The sequence below is a fragment of the Erinaceus europaeus genome, chromosome 2, assembly GCF_950295315.1.
Source record: "Erinaceus europaeus chromosome 2, mEriEur2.1, whole genome shotgun sequence".
Taxonomy (NCBI): domain Eukaryota; kingdom Metazoa; phylum Chordata; class Mammalia; order Eulipotyphla; family Erinaceidae; genus Erinaceus; species Erinaceus europaeus.
In genome coordinates, this window is record NC_080163.1 from 178,251,120 (window position 1) to 178,276,222 (window position 25,103).

Sequence of the window (25,103 nt, forward strand, 5' to 3'; positions counted from 1 at the left end):
CTCTCGCGGGGTTTCCCGGGCCTCCCCTATGCCAATCAGCACGTCGGCCTGGAGGAGGAAGAGCGGAGGGATGGCTTAAGCTATGTGCCCAGCACAGCGCAGGCCCCGCAGGCGGCCGGAGGAGGGTGGGGGAGGCGATCTGCTGCAGCCTGCACGCAGCAACTGGGTTCCCCACCCTGCACTGCACGCGCTCCCGGCGGCGTCATCGCAAAGAGTCTGCTGCCATCTGCTGGTGCCAGCCGGTATCTATGACCAGAGGGGCGCGCGGGTTAGAAGGTCGCCACCCCCCACCCCCACAGCTGGGAGGGCCCGACGCCTTGGGACTGTGGCGCTGCAGTGATTCTCCAGGCAGAACCTGAACCACTGGCGGTCCAAGAGCGGCAGGGTAGTGCAGTGGTCAGCACCTGGGCTTTGGTGCTGGTCGTACCCCAGCTGGATGACACCTTTCAGGGTCCATTTTCTAGGCTGTAAAGTGCTGCTGAGGGCAATTATGTATAAATGTAGACAGAGAGTTGTAGAGATGATGGTTAGCCCATGTCTACAACCTTAGGGGAACTGTGATGGGTTGCAGTGGGGAAACTGAAGATTCAGAACTCTGGTGGTGGGAATGGTGTGGATTTAAATCCCTGTTGACATATAATTTTGTAAAATAAGTTAAAAATAATTTAAAAAATCAAGTACTGCTGGGAGTCGTGCAGTAGCGCAGTGGGTTAAGCACACGCGGAATGAGGCCCAAGGACCAGCGTAAGGATCCTGGTTCAAGCCCCGGCTCCTCACCTACAGGGCAGTCGCTTTACAGGCGGTGAAGCAGGTCTGCAGGTGTCTTATCTTTCTCTTCCCCTGTCTTCCCCTCCTGTCTCCATTTCTCTCTGTCCTATCTAACAATGACAATATCAACAACAATAATAACTACAACAACAATTAAAAAACAAGGGCAACAAAAGGGAAAATAAATAAATAAATATAACTTTTTTAAAAATCAAGTACTGCTGACAGAAGTACCAGCCTCATGGGCTCCTTGCAAGGACTGCCCAGGCAAAGGTAAGAATATGATTAATATGAACCATTGCAGTAGTAAAATTCCAGACTTAGTTTCTTCCATTTTTCCTCTCTGTATCTCTGTCTGTCTCTGTCTCTCTCCTGTGTTTATTTTCCCTCCCTCCCCCCTTCCCTCTTTCATTCTTCCACTGACCAAAGTGTGCCATGTTCCTTCATGTAATTAATTTTCTGTTCTGACATCTGTAATCAGAGGGAGCCAACACCAGGCCCCACTCCCGAACAATGTAACTGGTTGAACATTGGCTCTGCTTTGCTGACCTTTGATACCTGACACCTCCAAGTTCTCAGAGGCTCATCCTTCCAGAAGGAAAAGACTGACAGCTACCACCTCAACCCTTGGAGTGTAGGGCAGGGAGTAGGGGCGTAGGGGGGAGCCTTGTGCCTTAGATTTCTGAGATAAGAGGACTGGGTGCCTTTTCTCCTTATGGTTACAAGCCAGAGGATCTTCCTCAGGGTTACTTTCATAAGGGGGAAGGACTGCTTAAAAAGAAGAAAGGACAACGCAACGATTGCCACCTCAACATGCTTTACCTCAGGCTGTGTCCAGAGACTTCACGTGTAGAATGACAACCCTTCAGCTTCATTACTCGGGTGAGACCTTTCCTTTTATAGTACACTCTAATTTCATCTCAGGTGGCTCACTTTCTAACAAAGTCCTATAACCTAGATATACACCAGTTTCTGTGAGAGAGAGCTTATGTTCACACATATCCATAAACTACTGCAAAATATATACCTGAAAGCAGAAGTACACTAGAGTTTGCAGTGAGTACCTCCCTAACACTTCCTCTCCACTATTCCAAGCTTTGGGTCCATGATTGCTCAACAATTTGTTTGGCCTCGTATGTTAACTCTCTTTTCAATCACCAGGTTCCAGATGCCACCAGGATGCTGGCCAGGCTTCCCTGGATTGAAGACCCCACCAATGTGTCCTGGAGCTCAGCTTCCCCAGAGACCCACACTACTAGGGAAAGAGAGAGGCAGACTGGGAGTATGGACTGACCAGTCAACACCCATGTTCAGCAAGGAAGCAATTACAGAAGCCAGATCTTCCACCTTCTGCAACCCTCAATGACCCTGGGGCCATGCTCTCAGAGGGATAGACAATGGGAAAGCTATCAGGGGAGGGGGTTGGATATGGAGATTGGGTGGTGGGAATTGTGTGGAGTTGTACCCCTCCTACCCTATGGATTTGTTAATTAATCCTTTCTTAATTAAAAAGCAAAAAAAAAAAAAAAAAAGAAGGAAGGAAAAAAGGAAGCAAGGTCCTGGGGAGTGAGGTGGCACCATTTCAGGTGTGAAGTCCTGAAGTCCTCTGCCATTGTAAGTGCCAGAGTGATCCCTCTGCCCTTAATAAATAAATAGAAGTCTTCAAATAGAAAGATACAGCCATTAAGTGCAGGTGGTGCAAAGCTCAAGGACCAGCATAAGGATCCCGGTTCGAGCCCCCGGCTCCCCACCTGCAGGGGAGTCGCTTCACAGGCGGTGAAGCAGGTCTGCAGGTGTCTTTCTCTCCCCTTCTCTGTCTTCCCCTCCTCTCTCCATTTCTCTCTGTCCTATCCAAAAACAATGACATCAGTAACAACAACTACAACAATAAAACAAGGGCAACAAACGGGAATGAATAAATAAACAATTTTTTTTTAAAAATAGGGTCAAGAAGAACACTGTGGCAGTGCACCATACTTGCATGCTTAAGCCCCCTGAGATCTGAACTTCAATATGTGTTAGAACTGAGCAAAGCAGTTCTCTGTTCTCTCTCAAGAAGACAAATAAGTCTTTTCTTTTCTTTTCTCTTCTCTTCTCTTCTCTTCTCTTCTCTTCTCTTCTCTTAGAAAAGGAAAAAGCTGTTGAATCCTGTTATGTACCACACATTGTGTCTGAGAACTAGAGCTGGTATGTGTGACTTGCTGTGTCTTACTCACAATTCCTATGCCCACACAGCCTGAATTTCTTCTCAGCAGGCAGCAAGGGGGGCTTCCAGAGCAGGCATGACTGCCAGGTATACCAGCAAGGGGGGCACGTTTCACACAGCCTCCACCTCTCCGCCTGCGAAAACGCCGGCTTCAATTCCAAGGTATCAAATATTTGCCTAGCTGTTCAACATTTCTTCAAATAATATACTCGAGACTAATTCATATCTAGACTCGACATCTTCATCTCTGCCAGGCCTCCCTCCTGGATTAGCATGTCTTGTCTATTCTTAGAGAAAACTGTCCTCTGTTCTAAAAATAGGCCTTGGACACTGACATGCACAGGCGGCAGGGCCTTTTCATTTCTCTCATGGGCCTCCTCAGGAGACAGCTGCCATGAAACCCTCAGATGCCCACGTGCCCAAGCAGGCTGGGTCCTCTTGCAGCATCTGGCTGGGCTGCTGCCTTTCAGAAGGTCTGTGTCCACATGTGCCCCACCCAGCCTGGCTCTGTGACCTTTGAGGGGGAGTGCAAACCTCTCCCCTCAGAGGAAGAGCCTTTTCCCTCTGTGTATGTGAGAAGTACAGGATGGGGCATTGGTGCAGTAGATAAAGCCCTAGACTCATGAGTTCAATTCCCTGCACTGCATGTGCCAAAGTGATATTCTAGTGTGACATCTCTCTCTCATTAATAAATAAAAACGATAAATCTTTATAAAAAAATTAATTGGGTCAGTGAAATAGTTCACTTAGCGTGCTACTTTGCCATGTGCAGGACCCAGGTTTGAGACCCAGCACTGAATGAAAGTTCAGTGCTATGGTCTCTTTCACTCTCTGTCTAAGAAAAGGGAGGAGGAGGAAGAGGGAATAGGAAGAGGAGGAGAAACAGAAGAGGGGGAGGAGGAAGAGGAAATTGTTGTTCAGGATGTCCCCATATCAGCAGTCAGGGAGCAGGTGGCATGTTTGATCAGCCCATTGGGGAGAGTTTTATAAAGGGGTTCTTTACAAAAGGATAACAAATAATGGAGAGTACTCTGGCACTGTGTCCACCTCTGGGGCTGCAGGGCCTGGGGAGGAGGGAGGTACCTGAAACTGGAGGTCAAGGGGACTATGAACAGAGAGCCAGCCACTTGACTGGAGTGGTGATCCCAGGAGAAAGTGGCCCCTCCCCTGTGCCCCCAGTCTCCTATTAATTAGGACCCTCCCTCAAATCTCCCAGATTCCAATCCATCCAGAAAGGAGTTCTGAGAAAGGAGTACAGGGGAGCAGAGGGCACAGCTCCATACCTCACTGGCCTCCGGTCTCACCTTGTATTGTCATCTCTCTCATAGGCTCACCATCTCTGTGTTTCTCTCTAGAGATAAGCTCCTCACTTCCAGTGTTGGGGAGGAAGATGGTGGGGTTGGTTCCATGTTCCTTTTGGTGGAGTGGTCACAGGTGTGACCAGAGGTCACCTGGCACTACTAGAAGTAGAGCATGGTCAGAACCAAATGAGCCCCATCAGGATTACATCATTTGTATAACTAAGGGCTTCCTTCTTCCCATTCTCCCATCCTTATTGCCACTCTGGCCTGGAGTCAGTGAGGAGTTCCCTGCCTCTTACAGTGTTCCTACCCACACCACACCCTACTGAACACTCCTACAGTGGGCCTGGCTACATAGATGATGTGGGGTCCCCGCAGAGAGCACATGTTCCAGATGGAGCAGGGCCCCAGTACCTGGTCTCTCAGTCATCCACATGGATACACCCAGGGCCTTGATGTGTGGGTGCTAGGCAGACCCCATGAGTACAGCAGTGGAAGGTTAGTGCCTGCTCTTGATAGAACAGAGAGGTAGGCTAGGTAGCTCAGTGGATAAACTCAACTCTTATTTTCCTCTTCTGTTAAATGGGAGTGAGAACACAGAGGTGATGTCAGGACACAGAGTTATTACTGTGCAACAGAACATCTGTCTACCCCACCCCTACTTCCCACAGAAAAAAAGCTTCAGTGACAAAGTGGGGAGCTCCCAGATGGGGCAGGTGGTGGAACATACAGTCCTCAGATGGTAGAAGGACCAAGATGAATGAATGTGGACCTATGCCTCCAGCCTCAGCTCTGCCTCAAAATGGGACTGATGACTAGTGAAATAGCTCATTTGCATAGTGTGTTGCTTTCTCATGTGTGCAACCCAAGTTCAAGCCCAGCCTCTACCTCACTGAGGAAATTCTGATGGTGTGATCTCTTTTCGCCTCTCTCTCTTTGCCTCTCTGACTTTCAGTAATAATAATAACAACAACAACAGGGCTGGGTTAAACACACGTTACTATGCACATGGATCTGGTTTCAAGTCCCTGGTTTCCCATCTTCAGGGGGAAATTTCACAAGTGATGAAACAATGCTGCAGGTGTCTCTCTCCTTCTTTTCCTCCCCCTCTCAATTTATCTCTGTCCTATCAAATAAATATAAAAATAATAGTATAAAAACAAGATGGACTTGAGTGGCCCACAGGTTGTGAAGCACGTAGAGTGTCGAACTTGTATGTGAGATCCTGAGTTCAGTCTCAGGCACCACGTATGCCAGAGTAATGCTCTGATGCTCTGGTTATCTCTTTCTCTCCCCACCTTTCATTAATGAATCCATAAATAAATCTTTAAATGAAATAAAATGGAATTGAGTAATTGCCCGAAGAAATACCTCCTCTATGAGGCATGTCACTTGTGAGGGCGCCCCTAGTAACAGAGTTCCCCAAGGCATGAAACAAAGCTTCCTCTTCTGATCTGGGGGTGATGTATAGAGCCAGCTAATGCAAAATGAATTTTCATGTTATTTTTGCTTATTTTTTTAAGTCCATTGGGTACATCATGGCTGATCGCTGTTCTGACATTTTTCTTCCCTCATTAAGAAAGATGTCCCTGGTGATTACCTGTGCCGGGCTCAGAGCAGAAAATAAATATCGCTGGCATCCACTTTCCTGAGCTCTCTGGGTGTAATTAAGAAAAAGGCACCTGCAGGAGAGAGAAAGAACTGGGTAGGAAATGGCTGAGTGGTCGCTCTTCACTAGAATGCCCCAGTCTTCAAATAAAGCCCTTTCTGGTCTATTGGGATTGCCCTCCACTCTTGAGTCCTGACTCTTCCTTCTGGGGACTGTCCCCTTCCCCTTGCCCTACTGTCCCTCTTATACCACATTTCTGCTGTGACAGACAGTCCAGTTCTTTCTGCTGTCTGGTACACCTGTTGTTCTTTTCCAGGGAAGGCTACACTGGAAAGTTCACAAAACATGCATGACATTTAACATGACCCCATACAGATATTAAACAAAATGATTTATTTTATTTTTTAATTTTTATTTATAAAAAGGAAACACTAATAAAACCATAGGATAAGAGGAGTACAATTCCACACAATTCCCACCACCAGACCTCCGTATCCCATCCCCTCCCCTGATAGCTTTCTTATCTTTATCCCTCTGGGAGTATGGACCCAGGATCACTGTATGGTACAGAAGGTGGGAGGTCTGGCTTCTGTAATTGCTTCCCTGCTGAACATGAGCATTGGTAGGTTGATTCATACTCCCAGCCTGTCTCTTTCTTTCCCTAGTGGGGCAGGGATCTGGGGAAGCGGGGCTCCAGGACACATTGGTGGGGTCGTCTGCCCAGGGAAGTCCAGTTGGCATCAAAATTTTCTTTTTTTTAATAAGAGACAGAGACCAGAGCACTGCTCATATAGTGGTTCTGGGGACTGGACCTTCAGGTATGAACTCTTGGGCCTCAGGCATGAGAGTCTGGTGAGCAAGTGGTGTGCTGGCTCTCTAGCCACTCCACTCCACAGGCATTTTTGACATTACTTGGGGGACAGCTGGTGTGGAGAAAGATGCCAGCTGCAAGAACAGTTGAGTCACTGTGAGAATCTGGGGCCTGAAATCCTGTTTGAGTGTTATATATTTGCCTGGTTGCTATCACACAGGAATCAGAGATTCTCCCACCTTGTCTAATGCCCACCCACTGCCCATGGCAGAGGGAGGCTGTAGAGGAGGAAGCAGAGAGGGTGCCCATCCACAGGGACCAGCAGTCATCTTGGCTGTCAGCTCGAAAGGCCCAGCCAGGGTCAGTCTCTGCAGCCCTATCCTGACTCACACCCAGAATGGCCCATGGATGGTCCAGCAGCTTCAGTGAGTCACCACTTCCTGCCAGGGCTGGTGGTCCTGCCTGTGTTTTCAGAACCCAGTGTGTCAGCAGCCACTCAAAGTGGGTGAACCCACTGGTTTTGGGATTGTATCCATCACCTTCACCTCTGAGAGGACTTTGGCTATCAGATACCAGGTCTCTACTTTCTGTTCAATTCCCCCTGCTTCACTTTGGATTCTCTCCCCTCTCTTGTCTTGCTATCTTTCCCTCCATTACATTCATTTAAATATACTGTCATGTTAATTATAACACACACACACACAATGAGGACAAGATGCTAGGGACTGAACTTGGGACCCAACGCTTGAAAATCCAATGCTTTATCCACTATACTACCTCCCAGACTATACCTTCCATTACATTCAATTATGTTCATTTAACTGTGAGCCTCTGTTAGGCCCCTGGTGTAGGTGTTCCAGGTAGAGGCATCCCTAACTCTCCCACTTCCTGTGCAAGTTTAGTCTTTACCATTATTCTGTCTCAAGGTGCCCTGTTTTGTTTGTTTGCTTTTATCCAGAGCACTACTCAGCTCTGGCTTATGGTGGTATGGGGGACTGAACCTGGGACTATGGTGCCTCAGGCATGAAAGTCTCTTTGCATAACCATTATGCTGTCTATCCCCACCTCACCCCATTTTTTTTAATTCCCAACAATTCCTACCCTTTGTCATTGTTAAGTACTTCTTTTGTTGACTGGGTCCATTGCTCTCCAGTGAACTGTCAGAAATCCCCACTACCACCAGTTATGCTAACATCTAGTTTATGAGCTGACACACAGTGAGTCCTCAAGAAAAATGTACTGCCTGGGGCAGAGAGGTGGTGCGTCTGGCTGAGCATACATGTTGCAATGTGCAAGGACCTGGGTTCAAGCCCTCAGTCCCCACCTGCAGGGGAAAAGCTGCACAAGTGGTGAAACAGGTCTGCAGGTATCTCTCTTCTTCTCTCTCTTCCCCTTCTCTCTTGATATCTGGCTGTCTCTATCAAATAAATAAAGATAATTAAAAAATTTTAAAGAAAGAAAAATGTACTGTGTGAGCAGGTACACTCAGAGATGATGGCCTATGCTAGCTATCATCTGTTCCACGTCATTTGGCATGGGGCTGGGCAGGTCACTGACAGGAAATGACTGGTGAGCATTTAGGAAGCATCCTCATGATGCTAAACTGTTCCTATTTCAGGTCTGGGGTTTAGGTGGGGGTGGGGAGGGAAGGGGTGGTGACCTGGTTTGCTCTTTGGTACTCTATCAACAAAGCAGTATCTTTGCTTGTTTAATTATTTTATATCTTTATTTATTATCAAGTTCATTGATGAGGCTTGGTGTCTGTACAAGGAATCCTCTGCTCATGGCAGCCATTTTTTCCTTTTATTTATTTTCTTTCTTTTTGGGGTAGAGACAGAAAAAAAAAGTTGAGAGGGAAGGGAAGGGGGGAGATAGAAAAGGAGAGAGACAGAGAGACCGCAGCCCAGCTTCATTGCTCATGAAGCTTTCTCCCTGTAGGTAGGGGCTGGGGCTTGACCCCTGCACTCTATTTGGTATGCCACTGCCTGGTCCCCAACAAAGGGGTTTTTATTCCTAGAGTCCACTCTAATTGTCCCTGTGATTTTCACAACTGAAGGCTAGTTCTAGAGGCCTCAGTCATGGACTGGTTCTATCTGGAGGAGAGTTAGAAACACTGGTTGAAACCTCAGGTTTGCCATTTAGCAATGAGAGCTGTGTGCACAAAGTTCCTCAACCTGTCTTCTGTATCCGAGAAATGGGCCTGAGAAGTATGTAGGAAGGAGTTGGGGGGTTAAGCGATGGGGATGGCCTGTAATGAGAAGTACTCTTGGAGTTGGGCTGGTTAAATGCACACATTACCATGTGTAAGGTCCTTAGCTCAAACCCTATTCCCTAGTAGCAATGGAGAAACTTCACAAGTGTTGAAGCAGGTGTCTCTCTGTCTCTATCCTTCTCGATATCTTCCTTCCTTCTCAATTTCTCTCTGCCTATCCAAAATAGATGATGATGATAATAATAATAATGAAATATCCTGACATTGTGTGGCCATCTCTGCCGCTTCTCCAGCTCATGGCTTCTACAAAAGCAGGGGGCAGCTGGCTCATCCCTGGGTCTCTGTCTTCCCTCCCTGGTTGTGCCACTCAGAGGGCAGGGGCCTGAACTTCTCAATTTCCTCCCAGCTTCCTGGTCCCCACCAAGGGCTCGGCACTGGGTGCTCAGAAATGTATTCAATATGGGCCAGGTAGTGTTGTACCCAGCTGCACACATATGTTACCATGCTCAATGAGCCATGTTCAAATCTCCAAACCTGCAGGGGTTTCAACTGGGTTGAAACCAGTGAAGCAGTGCTACATATGTCTCTCTTTCTCACTCCCTCTCTTCCTCTCCTTCCTATCTCAATTTCTCTCTGTCCTATCAAATAAAAATCAGTAAATAAATAAATCAATTCCTAACAAAAAAATAATAAAATAAAAAAAGAACTCTGTGATTGCTGACTCCCTCCACCCCCCTGCCATCCTTCTCCTTCTGCCCTCGAGTAGCACCTACCCATCTATCAGGGCAGGGAGAGGGCTTCCCTGCTTAGTGGGTGTACTAGCCAGCCTCAGAGGGAGCTGGTGGCCTGGAGCCACTGATGGAGGACTTACGGTGTGCTCCAGCGCTCATGTGTGGTCTCTTCTATCTTGTGCTGCCCCTCCTATGCAGCTGTCCTTTGCCTGAGTCAGGGGGGGAGCCCACAGACTGCAAAAGACTCTCTCATTGCTCTGCCCGCCCTGTGCACCCAATAGTTGGATGGGAAGGCAGCATTTCACAAGTGCTGCTCTCTTCTTACAAATGTGTGGCTGATGCTCAGAATACAAGAAGCTGCCTAACGAATTCATGGCTAGTGTGGCCTCAGAGATTTCTCTGCCTGCAAAACAAGCCCAGGGGAAGATGGGTCAATATTGCGACAGCTTGGTATGTTCCTACTCATGACCACAGAATGTGAGCTCAGACCTACAGGGATGCAGAGGTCACATAGGCTCCTAAGCTGATTATGGGCCCCAGATCACATCAAATCGATGGGGTTTACAGCTAACAATATTTATAACCCTTTCCCATATTAGGGAGCTACTCTCTTCCCTGATATAGCTTTCTGTCCCTTTTCTAGCCATGACATCACCTCCCCAGACAATAACTTGGATCCACCAGCATATCAGATTTCAGGCTCAGGGGAAAAAAAAAACAAACAAAAAACTAGTATAGCCCTTTGGAATTTAACTAAAATATGCCTACTAGCTATCCACAAAATGGAGAATCCCCCCCCCCCCAACCAACACTTCATCTGCACTATTCCAGCCCTTAGGTCCATGATTGGTCAACAATTTGTTTGGTTTTGTATGTTAACTCTCTTGTCAACCACCATAATGCCAACCAGACTTCCCTGGACAGACAACCTCACCAATGTGTCCTGGAGCTCTGCTTCCCCAGAGCCCCACCCTACTAGGGAAAGAGAGAGGCAGACTGGGAGTGTGGATTGACCGACCAGTCAACACTCATGTTCAGTGGAGAAGCAATTACAGGAGCCAGACCTTCCACCTCCTGCATCCCACAATGACCTTGGGTCCATACTCCCAGAGGGATAAAGAATAGGAAAGCTATCAGGGGAGGGGATGGGATACAGAGATCTGGTGGTGGGAACTGTGTGGAGTTGTACCCCTCTTATCCTATGTTTTTTTTAATGTCTCCTTTTTAAAAATAAATAAATAAATAAATAAATAAACAAAAAATAAAAGAAAAAAACAGGCTCAGGGCTTGGACCCAGGGGCAAGTCTCAGATTCAGATCTAGTGATTCTGACCCTGTCCTGTCCCAGTCCCCAACATAGCCCCTTCCAGTCTGCTCTCTTTCCAGGTAGCTGCTTTAGAAGCAGAAATAGTATATCTGGGCATGACACTTGGACAGAAATATTGGCCTTTATTTCCTTCCTTCCTTCCTTCCTTTAATTAACAAGAAAGAGAAAAAGAAAAAGAATCAGAGCATCACTCTGGAACATATGATGCTGGGGATCAAACTCAGGATCTCATACCTGAGAGTCTTATATTTTAGCCAATGTACCACCTCCCAGGCCACTAGTGTTGCTTTTATACAGCAAATATTACTGTGAAAAACACAACTCAGGGGCCAGGTGGTGGTTCACCCAATAGAGCACACACGTTACCATAGCCAAGGGCCTAGATTCAAACTCCCAACCCCCACATGCAGGAGAAGCTTCACAAGCAGTGGAACAGTGCTGCAGGTATCTTTCTTTCTCTTTCCCCTTTCTATCTCTCACCCTGTATCAAAAAGAAAGATAAAAATGATCACTGGGAATGGTGGATTGGTGTAGACACTAAGCTCCAGTGATAAAGTTGGTGGCAAAAAAAAAAAAAAAAGGAAAGAAATAAAGAAAGAGGGAGTCGGGTGGTAGCTCAGTGGGTTAAGGGCACGTGGCGCAAAGCACAAGGACTGGCTAGGATCCTGATTCAAGCCCCCCGGCTCCCCACCTGCAGGGGAGTCACTTCACAGGCAGTGAAGCAGGTCTGCAGGTGTCTCTCTGTCTCTCTTCCTCTCTATCTCCCCTTTCTCTCTCAATTTCTCTCTGTCTCTATCCAATAACAACAACAAAAAAAGAAAGAAAGAAAGAAAAAAGAAGGAAGGAAAGAAGACATGATTCCACTGGGACATGGACTAGATACCATGGAGCCTGATTTTCAAAGTGCTTAGTCCTCCCTGAGCTTACCTGAGACAGGCTGTATTTGGAGCTTGTTCCTAGAGCATTTGGAGAGCTGCAAAAGAAAGAAAGAAAGAAAGAAAAAATCAGAAGAACACAGATTGCCTCATCATCTTGCCCATACAGGGGAGGCTGGCCCTTGAATATTTATATAATCCTTACCTGTAAGCTGTAAGATAAGGCATCAGTGGTCATGGATAGAAAGACCCGTCCCCAGGTCCTCCAATTACTTACTCTGAGGGAGGACTGGGGATGTCTCTTGATCTTTGCTCATCCATGAAAGGGGAACAGTAGATGCTTCCCTGCTTGTCTGATGCAGTGGTCATTTTCCAGGAGGAGAAAAGCAGAAGCTGTTACTTTGATATCGGGAGTAGCAGTGTGGATAGGCACAGAGACTCTGGAACCAGCTACCTCTGCCCAGAGTTAGCAGGTCACCTTGGTGGAGTCACTTAGCCTTCTGTTGCCTCACTTCCCACACCTATGGAATGGGTACAGTGTAAGTGATCCTGGTTATGTTAGGATTTTGTGAGGGTTAGTTAAGCACTGACACAGTCTATAAGGTGTATCTGTGTCTGTGTCTGTGTCTGTATTATCTTCTAGACTTGGAGAAGATTCAGGGAAGACTCCCAGCCAGGGTTTTCTTAAGGAGTCAACACCAGCCCTCACAATCTTTGCCTATCAAGGGTTCCTACGAAACCTTTGTGCTTCATAAATACTACAGATACCAGGTCCTCCCAAAGATCTGAATGAGTGGGCATGATTGCTATTGCTATGTCAGCACAGGACCCACTGTAAGAGGTTCCCAAGATGCCTGTCTTGGTGCCTTCAGCATTCACTATTCAGACAGGTAAACACTGCCAGGACCAACTCTGGCTATAGAGGTGGGCTCTGTCTGTATTTAGAACAGGCCAGGAGTCCTAGGAATTAATGTTCAGGGGATAGTTTCATTCAACAAGAAAAGAAGTTTGTAGATGAATAGTCACACTCTCTTGTCCTTAAAATACCCAAAACCTGGTATGCACTGTCCACCAAGCCCTAGCAGTGGGGTTTGCCTGCAGTAGTACCTGCTCATACTCTCTGGACTGGCCTCCTCCCTGCCCCGGCCCTGCAACCCCAACGGTGCCTGAAAGAACCATCCCTTCATTCAGTCTTTCCAGCATCCTTTCAATGATAAATCCACTGTCATGGAAGGAGGAGGCTCTGTGTTCTAGCTACTGGATGTGTATAACCTGCCCCAAGGAGGACCTGAGTGAGCCAGCAAGTTCCTGCTCTCCTGTGTTTGTTCCAGGTTCCCATGGAAAGCAACTCCTTTCCCCTCAACGATTAAATTAAACAAGGTGAAAAAAAATGAGAGAGCAATGGACATGAGAGAGTAGGGTGAGGCAAGGAGGTGAGGTGGCTGGAAAGGAACTTCACTCACAGCAAACACAACAGCCAGGACTCAGGCGACAGCCACTGGTGGGAACACTGAAAGTTCTGCTACTCCTCCCTCCCAGAGCTGTTTCTAAAGGCTTTATTTTTCTTGCCAGTTGGCTAAGAAGCAAAGAAGGAACAATAGATTCAAGCTGAAATAATTTGCATTTATGATGAACACAAGGAATATCTACCTTGCATTTTCCAAAAAAAGAAAAATTAAACTCCGTTTTTAATTAACTGATAAACTATTAATCAAATTTTTGCAATGTTAGGTGACACATTATTCATTTAGATAGAATGACTGTGAACTTAAACTAATCAAATCTGATTTGCCCACATAGGCTTGATTGAAATACATTTTAACTAGCATATACAAAGAGAAAATCTTGGAATTCTTACCTAATCTTCAGAGTATACTGCTGAGTTAATAAGGGCAGTTTTTTTTTTAAATGAGACCACCATTTCTTCATCTGCATATCAAAATCAAGAGGAACTTAATTGCAAAACACATATTCCTGAAATCTAATCATTACACTGCTTTAGGGTATTTTATTGAAGCATGTTAAATTATGGACAGAATATTAATGATGGAGCTAATCAAACCCAATTAGTCACTTCTAACAATAGTCACATAAATATACAAGTCAGGTACTAAAGAACTGTAGATATGATGTAAAATTGTTAAAATATTAAATGTATGGTATATTTATGAAATATTCATGTAGAATTTAAAGCCAAAAACTTAGTGGGTAAGGCACTTTAAAGAAAACAAGTTAGGTAGTGTCCTACAATGTTTGACTAGAATTCACAAGTTTTCACATATTCAGGTACATTCAAATCCAGGAGATTAGCGAGTCTATAATCAATCAATCAGCAAATTCTAATAAGGTGACTTACCATATTCATGACCCAGTATTTCACTCTTGCATGCAAACACACTTTTTTTTTTAACAATCTTTGTTTTCTGACTTTTTAAAAGTCTGACTGAAAGGTAGGTCTGGGATCTTTGGACCCCAGAAAAGCCAGTGGAGGAGAGAATGGAAAATTCTGGGTCTGAGGGTTTGCTGACAGCTATTATCTCCCTCCCCAGGCCTAAGCCAAAGATGGGCAAGAACTCCCTCCTCCTCTCACAACTGACGCTGGAGAAAGGGTAAAAGAATCTAGGAGTTCTGGGCCTTGGTCTGTGATGGGTCTTGGTGGAAGATTCCAAGTGTCGGCACAGGCCAAAGCAGACAGTAAGTGCTGGGCATCCTCCTCCTCTCAGCCCTGGACAGAACCCCAGCTATTTCAAGCCATACTTCTAGTACCTATACATGCCTTTTGGAAAATTTCAGCATGAGGGGGAATCCCAGGGCCCTTCTTCCCCCTTAATTGGGGAGGTTACCAAGCTTCACAATTTATAGTACAGATGCTAGTCCCATTCTAGTGTCCTGTCTAAACATCCTGTCTCCTCTCTCCAGTCCTCTTTCTCTCTAGGGTGCTCCTCTCCATCAGGTCTGCTAGAACTCTGACTTTGCAAAAATAGTTAACAGATAGTATTGGACCCAGCTCTAAGCAAACATCCCAAATAGAGTGTCAAGAAAGAAAGAAAGAAGTGTAGCAGTCCATTTATTCATTCACCTCCTCCTCTTCCCCATCTCACCCCTTTTCTTTTCTCCATTTATTTTTTTATTCATTTTATGTTTATTTATTTTTAGTTGCTGACATATAGGGGATGAAACTTGAAGGAATCATGTGAAATGAGATAAACCAAAGAGAAGGAAGGGTGAATACTAGATGATCTCACTCACAGGTGGGACTCAAGATACAAGGACTGAGAGGGAAAACATGAAGTTTGTTCTGGATGTGGTGTATTGCACCAAAGCAAAAGACTCTGGGGAAGGAGAAGAAAGGAGAGACGAAAGAGGTTCTAGGGTCCTGGTGCATGCTTGCGGGAAAAGTCCATCCCTCCTTCTTTCCTTATTTTATTCCTCCCTCCTTCCATCTTGCCTATAGTTACTAAGTATGAATGTGCCCCAGATCCCATGCTGGATTCTCTCTAAGCTCAGGAGATGCAGAAATGAAGCAGAAGTGGTTGCTACTCCCTGCATACCACGCTTTAGACAATGCAAGAAAACCTGGGAAACAAGTTTAATTTTCAGGATCGTAGAGCTAATAGTGGCCTGTAAGAGTGGGCAGCTCAGAAAGTGGAAAGGAAGGGAGGCTGTTGAGGCACCTCTGTTTAATTGTACTGTAAACCATTAACCCCTGCCCTGCCCCCAAAATGACAAAAGCAAAGCAAAAACAAACAGACTGTAGGGCTATGGAGAGAGCATAGTAGCTATGCAAATGATATTCAGGACTGAGGCTCTGAGCTCCCAGGTTGTCTCCAGTGCCAGCAGTCCCAAAATGACTGTTGAAGGACTAATGAGTAATCCTCCTCCTGGCTCCCTTTTTGGCTTAGGGTGATGGCAAACAAAGTGAATGTGTTCACTGCAGGAGTGGGGTGGTAGTGTGAGCTTATGAATATTATCTTGGGGGCTGTTGGCCAGCAATAGCTGGATGAGTAGTCACAGGCGTGCTGGGGGCCGAGACATTCTAGCAAATCTACATGACAGGCTAATACTGGAAACACAAACTCCTTCCTGCAAGAACTTCCTTTCTGCTTGGCCCATGTAACTCTCATGATCTGCCTCAGCCTGCCTCTGTGGCTTTAGTTCCACTGCTCTAACTGTACCCCACTCATGTGCATGCCCCCCAAAACCTCTGCTGTCATTTCCTTCTTCATGCCCCTGGTCTACTGCTCTACTGCCTTTTCCTACATGAAGCTCACCCTTGGTTCTTCATAGCAAATGTGGTCGTTCTCTGTTGGTGTGGGAAGGGAGGAAGCTGTGAACTACTCGTGACCTTAGTTCTCTATTACTGTTTTCTGGGGTGGGAAATGGAATTCTGAGTGCAGAGTCCATTCTTGTTTGGGTGGAAGCAGCAGCAGAGATGGGGTCTAGACTACAGATGCAGTTACAAACAAGATTGTAATGCTCCATTGCATATATATATACCACAACTTTCTTAGCCACTCATCTGTTGTTGGGTTTGGTGTATTGCACCAGAGGATTCTGGGAAGGAGAGTAGGGAGGAGGTGAAGAGGGTTTGCTTCCCCAAAAGAGCCTAAGTGAGAGTGTTTTGCAGACATGCAAAACATGTGGGAGGGCCAAGGAGACATCATAATGGTTATGCAAATGACTTTCAGGACTGAGGCTTTGAGTTCCCAGGTTCAGTCCCCAGCACCACCATAAGCCAGAGCTGCTCAGTAAGAATAATAAAAAACTGGGAGTTGGTCGGTAGTGCAGCAGGCTAAGCGCATATGGCACAAAGCACAAGGACCAGCAGAAGGATCCTGGTTCGAGCCCCCACTCCCTACCTGCAGGGGAGTCGCTTCACAAGTGGTGAAACAGGTCAGCAGGTGTCTGTCTTTCTCTCCCCCTCTCTGTCTTCCCCTCCTCTCTCCATTTCTCTCTGTCCTATCTAACAACGATGACATCAATAACAACAGTAATAACTACAACAACAATAAAAAACAAGGGCAGCAAAAGAGAAAAATAAATAAATATTTTTAAAAGAATAATAAAAAATTAAATTAATAATAATAAGGGGATGTGTAATGATACCCCCAGTTGAGTGCACAAATTACCTAGAAGGACCTAGGTTCAAACTCCTAGTCCCCACTTGTAGGGGTGAAACTTCATGAGTAGTGAAGCAGTACTTCAAGTGTTTCTCTTCTTTTCCCTCTCCATCTCCCCCTCCCCTTTTAATTTCTCTCTATCTCTATTCACTAAATAATAAATAAAAGAATAAATAATAACAACAATGATAATAAATACACAGTAAAATAAGATGAGTTAAAGCAAAACAAGATCATAGTAGAAGCCTGGAGGAGATAAAAAAAAGAACTGTACAAAGGCTGTGAAAATAGTGTTCAAGCCAGGCATCGCTGATCACCAGGGAGAGAGTTACGCCCTTGACCCTGGTACAAGTCTGTCTGGCCCTCGATCAGCCTGTGAACCTTGAAGGGCAGGTAAGAATTCACTCACTCCTTCCAGCCTCCTGGAACCCCCAAAAAAGATTGTTTGTAGGACCACTCCAGGCTCTGAGACACCACTCTCACTTCCTAAAGCAGGTTAGAGTTATAATTTTTTAATATGTTATTTATTTATTTTCCCTTTTGTTGCCCTTATTTTTTATTGTTGTTGTAGTTATTATTATAGTTGTTATAGATGTCATGTTATTGGATAGGACAGAGAGAAATGGAGAGAGGAGGGAAAGGCAGAGGGGGGAAAGAAAGATAGACACCTGCAGACCTGCTTCACCGCCTATAAAGGGACTCCCCTGCAGGTGGGAAGCCGGGGGCTCGAACTGGGATCCTTCTGCCAGTCCTTGCGCTTTGCACCACTTGTGCTTAACCTGCTGCACTACCACTGGACTCCCTAGAGTTGTAATTTCACTGTGCATAAGCATGTGCTCAACGTTGTAGGGCTACCCATCCACATTACAACAAGGTTAAGCTGGACTTTCGTAAAGAACTTCTGAGTTCTGCTGAGTAATTAAAAAAAAAAGATGGTAGTGCAAAATAATAAATATCACTTTACATTTTTATCATTGCCACCCCAGGCATTATTTATTACCTTGATTTATTCATAGATTTATTTTTGCAGAGTTGAGGGGGTTTCATACATCATGCATAATTTCACTGCTCCAAGTTGCTCTTCCATTTAGATAGAAAGAGAGACGTAGGGGGCTAGGTGGTGGTGTATCCGATAGAATGTACATATTACCATGCTCAAGGACCGGGGGGATGCCTCTGCAGGGAGAAGCTTCACAAGTGGCAAAGCAGTGTTGTAGTGTTGTAGGCATTTCTTTCTCAATTTCTCTCTGTCTCTATCAAAACAAAAAAATTAAAAGGAAAAATTTTATTACCACTAAACCAGCTGTATAAGAAATATTAAAGAGACTTACATAAAATGGAAGTATAGATTGACCTCAACTAAAGGTAGTAAACAAAGCAAACTGAGTCTTAATACATAGGCTGAGTCTTTGATATGTTGACTCTCTCAAAAGCCTAGAACAAGGAGAACAGAAGCAACCAGTAGCATACAAATAATGTCAAAGGACATGAAATATGGTGATGTTGTATATGATACAGCAAGCCCTAACAAAGGGATTTTTCAAAGTTAACCCAATTGCCAAATAATGTCTATTGTCTTCTTTTTTATTTTTTCTCCCCACCCACCCACCCCAGAGTCTTTTACTTTAGTGAGATACACCAGTTCCATTTAAGGTTCTACTTGTGTTTTCTTTCTGATCTTGTTTTTCAACTTCTGCCTGAGAGTGAGAGAATCCCATATTCATCCTTCTGTTTCTGACTTATTTCACTCAACATGATTTTTTCAAGGTCCATCCAAACCCTAAGACAGCAGGAACCTCCTGCTTCCTCTATAGAGCCTATATTTCCCCAAGTACAGGAACCTCTGGAGTGGGGCTCACTTTCCTGCATGCTTATCTCAAGTCATACCAAATGATATTTCAACCGCCAACCTAATCAATGCAATGAGTACCACCTCAACATGCTTCACTTCAGACTTGTGTCCAGAGACATCAGGCATGGAATGTCAATCCTTCACCCTCATTACTCAGGTGAGACCTTTCCTTTTATAGTATTCTCTAATTCCATTCCAGGAGGTTCACTTTCTTTTTTTTTTTTTTTAATTTTTTTTATTTAAGAAAGGATTAATTAACAAAACCATAGGGTAGGAGGGGTACAACTCCACACAATTCCCACCGCCCAATCTCCATATCCCACCCCTTCCCCCGATAGCTTTCCCATTCTCTATCCCTCTGGGAGCATGGACCCAGGGTCATTGAGGGTTGCAGAAGGTAGAAGGTCTGGCTTCTGTAATTGCTTCCTCGCTGAACATGGGCGTTGACTGGTCGGTCCATACTCCCAGTCTGCCTCTCTCTTTCCCTAGTAGGATGGGTCTCTGGGGAAGCTGAGCTCCAGGACACATTGGTGGTGTCTTCAATCCAGGGAAGTCTGGCCGGCATCCTGATGACACCTGGAACCTGGTGACTGAAAAGAGAGTTAACATACAAAGCCAAACAAATTGTTGAGCAGTCATGGACCCAAAGCTTGGAAAAGTGGAGAGGAAGTATTAGGGAGGTACTCACTGCAAACTCTAGTATACTTCTGCTTTCTTACTTTGGTGCCATACTCCAAACTCAGTCAATTTCTGCTTTGCGTTTCTACTTCTTTTTTTTTTTTTTTACATGCATAACATTCCCCAGATTCCCATTTAGCAATACAACCCCCACTATTTCATTCATCATTTTTCATGGACCTGTATTCTCCCCACCCACCCATCCACCCCAGAGTCTTTTACTTTGGTGTAATACTCCAATTCCATTTTAGGTTCGACTTGTGTTTTCTTTTCTAATCTTGTTTTTCAACTTCGGCCTGAGAGTGAGATCATCCCATATTCATCCTTCTGTTTCTGACTTATTTCACTCAACATGATTTTTTCAAGGTCCATCCAAGATCGGCTGAAAACGGTGAAGTCACCATTTTTTACAGCTGAGTAGTATTCCATTGTGTATATATACCACAACTTGCTCAGCCACTCATCTGTTGTTGGACACCTGGGTTGCTTCCAGGTTTTGGCTATTACAAATTGTGCTGCCAAGAACATATGTGTACACAGATCTTTTTGGATGGATGTGTTGGGTTCCTTAGGATATATCCCCAGGAGGGGAATTGCAGGGTCATAGGGTAGGTCCATTTCTAGCCTTCTGACAGTTCTCCAGACTGTTCTCCACAGAGGTTGGACCAATTGACATTCCCACCAGCAGTGTAGGAGGGTTCCTTTGACCCCACATCCTCTCCAGCATTTGCTGCTGTTACCTTTTCTGATGTGTGACATTCTCACAGGAGTGAAGTGATATCTCATTGTTGTCTTGATTTGCATTTCTCTGACAATCAGAGACTTGGAGCATTTTTTCATGTGTTTCTCGGCCTTTTGGATCTCTTCTGTGGTGAATATTCTGTCCAATTCCTCCCCCCATTTTTGGATGGGGTTATTTGTTGTCTTGTTGTTGAGTCTGGTAAGCTCTTTATATATGTTGGTTATTAAACTCTTATCTGATGTATGGCATGTAAAGATCTTCTCCCATTCTGTGAGGGGTCTCTTGATTTGGGTAGTGGTTTCTTTTGCTGTGAAGAAGCTTTTTAATTTGATGTAGTCCCATAGGTTTATACTTGCCTTAGTCTTCCTTGTAATTGGATTCGTTTCATTGAAAATGTCTTTAAAATTTATGCGGAAAAAAGTTCTTCCAATATTTTCCTCTAAGTATCTGATAGTTTCTGGTCTAACATCCAAGTCCTTGATCCACTTGGAATTTACTTTTGTATTTGGTGAAATACAGTGATTCAGCTTCATTCTTCTGCATGTTTCAACCCATTGTTTCCAACACCATTTGTTGAAGAGACTCTGCTTTCCCCATGTAATAGTCTGAGCCCCTTTGTCAAAGATTAGATGTCCATAGGTGTGGGGCCTCATTTCTGGGCTCTCAATTCTATTCCACTGGTCAGTGTGTCTGTTCATGTTCCAGTACCAAGCAGTTTTGATGACAATGGCCCTATAATATAGTTTGAGATCTGGCAGTGTGATGCCTCCGGTTCTGTTCTTTTTTCTCAAGATTGTTTTGGCAATTCTAGGTCTTTTCTGGTTCCAGATAAACATTTGTAGCATTTGTTCTATTCTCCTAAAAAACGTGCTTGGGATCTTGATGGGGATAGCATTAAATTTGTAGATGGCTCTGGGTAATATATTCATTTTGATGATGTTAATTCTTCCAACCAATGAGCATGGAATATCTTTCCACTTCTTTGTGTCTTTTTCAATTTCTTTGAGTAGTGACTCATAATTTTAAGTATACAAGTCTTTCACTTCTTTGGTTAGGTTTATTCCTAGATATTTTATTGTTTTTGTTGCTATAGAAAAAGGAACTGATTTCTGGATTTCAATTTCTTCTAACTTAGTGTTTGCATAGAGGAATGCCACTGACTTTTGAATGTTAATTTTATAGCCTGACACATTACTGTATTGCCTGATGATTTCCAAAAGCTTCTTGCTGGAGTCCTTAGGTTTTTCCATGTATACTATCATGTCATCTGCAAATAAGGAGAGTTTGACTTCTTCTCTTCCAATCTGTATTCCTTTAATTCCTTGCTCCTGCCTGATTGCTATGGCAAGAACTTCCAACACTATGTTGAATAGTAATGGTGATAGTGGGCAGCCCTGTCTAGTACCTGATCTGAGGGGAAATGCTTCCAGTTTTTCACCATTGAGTATGATGTTGGCTGTAGGTTTGCTATATATAGACTCCACTATCTTCAGGAATTTTCCATCTATTCCTATTTTTTGTAGTGTTTTGATCATAAAGGGATGTTGTATTTTGTCAAAGGCTTTCTCTGCATCTATTGATATGACCATGTGGTTTTTGGTCTTGCTTTTGTTGATGTGGTGGATCACATTGATTGATTTACGTATATTAAACCAACCTTGCATGCCTGGGATAAACCCCACTTGGTCATGATGAACAATCTTTTTGATATACTGCTGTATTCGGTTGGCTAGAATTTTGTTCAATATTTTCGCATCTATGTTCATCAGAGATATTGGTCTGTAGTTTTCTTTTTTGGTTGTGTCCCTGTCTGCTTTTGGTATCAGGGTGATGTTGGCTTCATAGAAGCTGGCAGGGAGTATTCCAGTGTCTTCAATCTTCTGGAAGACTTTTAAAAGTAGAGGTATTAGTTCTTCTTTGAAAGTTTTGTAGAATTCATATGTAAAACCATCTGGTCCAGGACTTTTATTTTTGGGAAGATTTTTGATAACTGTTTCAATTTCATTAGCTGTGATGGGCCTGTTCATGTTGTCCACTTCCTCTTTACTTAGTTTTGGAAGTTGGTAGGTATCTAGGAAATCATTCATTTCTTCCAGGTTCTCTAACTTGGTGGCATATAGTTGTTCATAGAAGCCTCGCATGATATGTTGAATTTCTGCAGTGTCTGTTGTGATATCTCCTCTTTCATTTACTATCCGATTTATTTGGGTCTTCTCCCCTTTTTGTTTTGTGAGTCTGGCTAAAGGTTTGTCGATTTTGTTTACTCTTTCGAAGAACCAACATTTACTTTCATTGATCTTTTGTATGGTTTTCCTATTCTCAATGTTATTTATTTCTGCCCTAACTTTAGTAATTTCTGTCCTTCTGGTTGCTTTAGGGTTCCTTTGTTGTTCTTCTTCTAGGTCTTTAAGATGTGCAATCAGGCTGTTTATTTGTGCCTTTTCTTGTTTCCTAATGTGTGCTTGTATAGCTATGAACTTCCCTCTTAGGACTGCTTTAGCTGTGTCCCAAATATTTTGATAGCTTGTGTCTTCATTTTCATTGAACTCTCGAAACATTTTGATTTCTTCCTTGATTTCCTCTTTGACCCAGAAGTTGTTAAGAAGTGTACTGTTGAGCTTCCACATTTTGGCACTGTTACTAATCTTTTGTTGATTGTTAAGTGTTAGTTTAATTCCACTGTGGTCTGAGAAGATGCTTGGGATGATTTCAGTGCTCTTGAATAGGCTGATGCTGTCTTTGTGGCCTAACATATGGTCTATCCTTGAGAATGATCCATGTGGATTTGAGTAAAATGTGTATTCCAGTTTCATGGGATGAATGACTCTGAAAATGTCCAATAGTTCTAGTTTATCTATCTCTTCATTTAGCTCCCTTATGTCTTTACTGATTTTCTTCCTGGATGATCTGTCAAGTTGAGAGAGTGGGGTGTTGAAGTCCCCTACTATGATTGTGTTACTGTTAATATATTGCTGTAGCTCTTTCAGTAGAAGTTTGATGTATTTAGATGACTTCTCATTGGGTGCATAGATATTAATAATTGTTAAGTCCTCTTGATTGACTGATCCTCTGAGCATTAAGTAGTGTCCATTCCTATCTTTTTTAATCTTATGTATTTTAAAGTCTATCATGTCAGATATGAGAATAGCTGTTCCTGCCATTTTTTGTGGGCCATTGGCTTGTATGATAGTTTTCCATCCTTTCACTTTAAGTCTGTGTTTGTCTTGTTGCGTTAGGTGAGTTTCCTGTAGACAACATATTGTTGGGTTGTGTTTTCTGATCCATCTTCCTACTCTGTGTCTTTTAATAGGTGAATTCAGGCCATTCACATTTATTGATATCAAAGATTGAAGATATTTTAACGCCATTCTTGTAGAGTTTTAGAGTGTTTTGATATATGTTCTATTTGTGGTGGTCTGGTTGTTTATAGGAAACCTTTCAGAACTTCTTTCAGGGCAGGCTTGGTGATGGTTGCTTCCTTCAACTGTTGCTTGTCTGAGAAGGTTTTGATGCTTCCATCTAGTCTGAATGACAGTCTAGCAGGATATAGTATTCTTGGCTGAAAGCCATTCTCATTGAGCACTCGATAGATATCTTGCCATTCTCTTCTGGCCTGTAGTGTTTGTATGGAGAAGTCTGCTGCTAATCTTATGGGTTTTCCTTTGTAGGTGACTCTTTGTTTTTCTCTTGCAGCCTTGAGGATCCTTTCTTTATCCTTATTCCTTTCCAATCTAAGTATGACATGTCTTGGTGTCTTTAGGTCTGGGTTAATTCTGTTTGGGACCCTCTGGGCTTCTTGAATCTTTATGTCTTTGGTGTTGTCTAGACTAGAGAAATTTTCAGCTATTATGGCCTGGAGAACGCTTTCTTCCTCTCCTTCTCTTTCTTCCTCTGGTAAGCCAATAATGCGTATATTGTTTCTTTTGAAGTCATCCCATAGGACTCTGTTGTTGTTTTCAGCATCTCTTAATCTCTTTTTGAGGTCTCTTACTTCTTCTGTAGTTGTCTCTAATTCATCCTCAATCTTGCTAATTCTGTCTTCAGCCTCATTGATTCTATTCTCTCTGCCCTCTACTGCTTTCTGGAGTTCATCTATTTTGTTGCCCTGCTCTGATACTGTTTTAGCTTGTTCAGCTAGTTGCCTTCTTAGTTCAGCAATTTCAGCTTTCAGCTCTCTAATAACCATGAGATTATTAGAATTTTCTTCCATATTCTCATTTGTTGTTCCTGCAGTTCTGATTACAATTTTTTCAAATTCTTTACTCACTCCTGTTATTATTTCCTTAGCTAATGTTTGGATGTTGAACTCATTGTTTTGTGCTTCGCCCTCTGGAGGACTTTTAGCTGGACTCTTGTCCTGGTTCGAGTCTCCATTATTTTTTCTTGTTGTTTTAACCATTTTATATAAGTTAACAGTTTTTTCAATCCCTGAGTTGGAGTTCAGTGGTGTAAAAGCCTTTTTTTTTTCCCCTGTAGGCTATGGTAGCCTGAGGGCTTTTAAACTATCAATAGGCTTCTTGGCTTAATCAATGACTCCTGACCAAGAGATAAAGCAGGGTGTGGCAGAGATAATCCAGTGGTTATGCAAAGAGACTTTCACAGCCCTTCAGCTATGCCACTGAGGTATAGGTCTTCTCCTGAGTTTCCCGGTTAGATCTCTGTCCCCTGGTGTCCCTCCCTGTTGCTGCTCCAGATTCTGAGGGTAGTAGCAATGGAGACTCAGAGTTGTATTTGGTGAGTCTCTGCGGAGTCCTTTCCTCCCTTCAGCTGTCCCCTTGTTGGTGGAGCAGACTGGAGGTGGTGTCTCCAATGACAAACTGTCGAACTGTTAGCAGTCACTTAATCTCTCCTTAGGCCCCTCTCTCCTCTCTG